Source organism: Mus pahari, chromosome 13 (assembly GCF_900095145.1).
Source record: "Mus pahari chromosome 13, PAHARI_EIJ_v1.1, whole genome shotgun sequence".
Lineage (NCBI taxonomy): Eukaryota > Metazoa > Chordata > Mammalia > Rodentia > Muridae > Mus > Mus pahari.
This window is the reverse complement of record NC_034602.1, coordinates 74,843,729-74,847,079: the sequence shown is the minus strand read 5'-3', so window position 1 is coordinate 74,847,079 and position 3,351 is coordinate 74,843,729. Positions and strand designations below refer to the sequence as shown.

Below are 3,351 nucleotides of genomic sequence, written 5' to 3'. Positions count from 1 at the left end.
AGAGAGAGAGAGAGAGAGAGAGAGAGAGAGAGAGAGAGAGAGAGAGAGAGAGAGAGAGAGAGCTAAATACCTCAGTACAACTTGCTTAGTTTGTATAATGTTAACTGCATTTTTATTTTCAGAGGTGGCCGTTTGGTATTGGATAACCTACTGACTTACTGATGTGCTGTTTTCTGGAGATGAGAAAGCAAACAGAAAGGCAAAATAAAGGGCAATTTTATAAACTTCTATTTATCTTGAGCTTATATATTTGAGATCTTTTAACACAATAAATTTATTTACTCATGATATAGAGAAGCAGACAAATGCAGAACATTGTAAACGTCTTTCTACTTGCATTAATGTGTTATATCTCCACTAGAAATGTACTTTAAGCTATCATTCTCAAAAAATTTGCTGTAGGGAATCTATAGAAAAACAAGATCTGTCAATTGCTGATATTTATGATCAACTTTAAACAAGCATCATGACAATGTAAAGAAGAGCTTATACTTCCCTATGCCACAGGGATGATCTACACCTGTTATTATCTAAAGTCAAATGGCTTCTAGAATATTATGCTGAGTGAGCGTTACCACTGGAGACAACATAGAGACAAATGTCCACATCAAACCTTTAAGTGCTGTCGGATGCACTAAAGATCTTTCCCACATCTTGGTATATGAGCCAAGCTCACATATATTTACCTCCATTTAATGAGCTTAGAGTCCTGCCACAAGATTAGTTTAAAGTATGAAATAGTTAGAGGAGATACAATTAATATCGACATTTAATATGAATATCAGCAAGATGCAGAAAGAGATAGAGGAGGAGAACAGAGGAGGATAACAAAGAAAAACAAAATACATGTGAAATGCCCCAATAAAACCCATTACTTTATATTATAACTAAAAATCCCCTAATACTGTAGATAATTAAAATTCTATAATCATTTGCACCTCAAAGCTCAAAAAGTTGTAGAAATACATTTTTGGAATTCAAACCAATATCAAATTCCTGTAAACTATCATATTAGGACTTATCATTTTCTAAGGAAACATGATGAAATTATATGCTTATTAATCCAGAAATTGTAAATTAAACACTAAGCTATCCAAATATACAAGCAGAACAATTATAAGAGTAAAATTACACACACACACACACACACACACACACACATATATATATATATATATATATATATATATATATATATATATATATACATATAAGCATATACACAGTTCACCTAAATTATTCTCAAAAATCCTATTAGAACAACTGAAAATTTCTTATGCAGTTCACATGCTAAAGAGATGAATTAGCATTGCTTGGCTTGAAACGCAACAGCATAATTCAGGAGAATTGGGGCTTTTAGAAGTGACATAAATCAATGAACGTACTTACTTAGGATTATCTATGGGCAGGAAACAATCAATGAGTTTGGTGGAATTGTTTTTTGAAAGCACAGCACCTTTCTTAATTTATACTATAATATCAGTGTCTTTGATAAAGGAGATTTTAGAGAATGCATTCTGCTCTCATCTTTTTGCAGCTGAGAGAAGAGAAAATAGCCAACAATTATTCCATTTCTAGACCTAAAATGTGTAAGGTGCAGAAAGACTTCAATAAAAGTCTTTGTTAAATCTATCCTTCTTTCGTCTAAGTCTTTTCTTGTTAGATGATTTTTTTTTTAACAGAAAATTGATTTTGGCTGACCTTGTTGTAGAGTTAGGCCACTAAAAGTGGGTTCCTGGGGGGTTACAGGATTCCCACAGAGGAAAGGAGGATTAAAAGAAAAAATATCCCCTGCCAGGACAAAACACTGCAATATCAGCGTGTCCTATTTGACCCCTTGATATTTGACAGTTATTGCTGACTTCTAGAGTTTTCCTCTATTCTCATATTTAATCATCCTCTGCTCCCCTCAAGCCCCTTTAACTCACATATGTATATATCTGTGTGTTTTTGTGTTCAGACACACATGGGATAATAGTTCACTCAATCCTCAGATTATCCTCTAACATTTATAAGGAAATTCAGCTCATGGGTTACCTGACCAAAGTCAGGAAATTAATTATTGGATCTTATGAAAAAATTATTGGATATTCCAACCAAATCAGAAACCCTGTTAGGAAAATTCTAAAAGTAATTCTTGGGCTTTCTGATCAAAATCAGAAAGCTAGAAAAAAATTCTAAAAGAGCTGTGTTCACCCTTTAGACAGCCTTTTCTGGATAGCTGCTAAAAGCATTCCAAAAGAGCTGTGTCTACTCTCTAAGTAATTCTTGGGATTTCAGCAAACCTGTTAGAAAAATTCTTGAGCTGTTTTCACTCCAAAGAGATCTTCAGAAAGCTCAGCTTTTGCTAGAGGAAAACATTCTAAAAATGAAGTGCTATTGCTTTCTGCTAGCTCATCTTTTGCACACCATAAGTTCAGTCTTTTATTTTACGTATCCACGTTCTCTTTAATATTGAAGAAGAATTCAGAGGTCTACCTGCCTCTGTTACACACAGATGTTAAGCTAGCCTAGTGGGACTCTAGCCTGAAATGACCATGTCTACCACATCTGGGCCTAGACTTGCTGTTTTTCAAGCTGACCTTGAACTCAGGAATCTGCTTGCTTTCGTATCTTTCTGACAAGCTGGCTCATAGTGTAGCTGCCTCTGTTCCTTTACTTTACATCTGCACCTCTCCTTATACAGTTCATATGGCATTGTTACTTTTTACATAGTTGAAAATTTATATATTTTCAAACTCATGTTTTTAGAGTTCTTTTCCACATCCCGAAGGGCTGTCCTGTAGGTCCCAACCTTTACCACTTTGGTTAAGATATTAGCCACACCTTGCCTCCTAGACTCACGCTATTTCTGATTATTATTGAGTCATGAACATTAGCAAGGAGAGCATTCTTTGATGGAATGTAACAATAGGTACATTAGTATATAAACAAGCCTTATGCCCATGTCAACCACTGACACTAGTGGAGGCCCAAGTCCCAGGGTCAGGATCCATGCCATTTTGTCCCCACTAAGGCCATGCCAGACCTGGCAATTATGATAGTACTTTTTAAAACTAGTTGTAAACATTTTATATAATTTTTATAAATTCTATTATTAATCTTCTTGATATTTTTTGTGGGTGCATTATTTTTTATTAGATATTTTCTTTATTGTCATTTCAAATGTTATCCCCTTTCCTAGTTTCCTCCCCGAAAATCCCCTATCCCCTCTCCTCTTGCCTTGCTCCTCAACCTACCCACTCCTGCTTCCTGATCCTGGCATTCCACTATACTGGGGCATAGAACCTTCACAAGACCAAGGGCCTCTCCTCATCCCATTGATGACCAACTAGGCTATCCTCTGCTACA

General features: G+C 35.5%; 1 non-coding gene across 1 annotated transcript; it reads right to left on the bottom strand.

Moving 5' to 3' along the window:
- Window positions 1–2,137: 2,137 nt before the first annotated feature.
- Window positions 2,138–2,198, bottom strand: LOC115065337. The gene has a single exon (XR_003845113.1). It is a non-coding gene; the product is annotated as a U7 small nuclear RNA (small nuclear RNA).
- Between the last annotated feature and the right edge of the window lie 1,153 nt (window positions 2,199–3,351).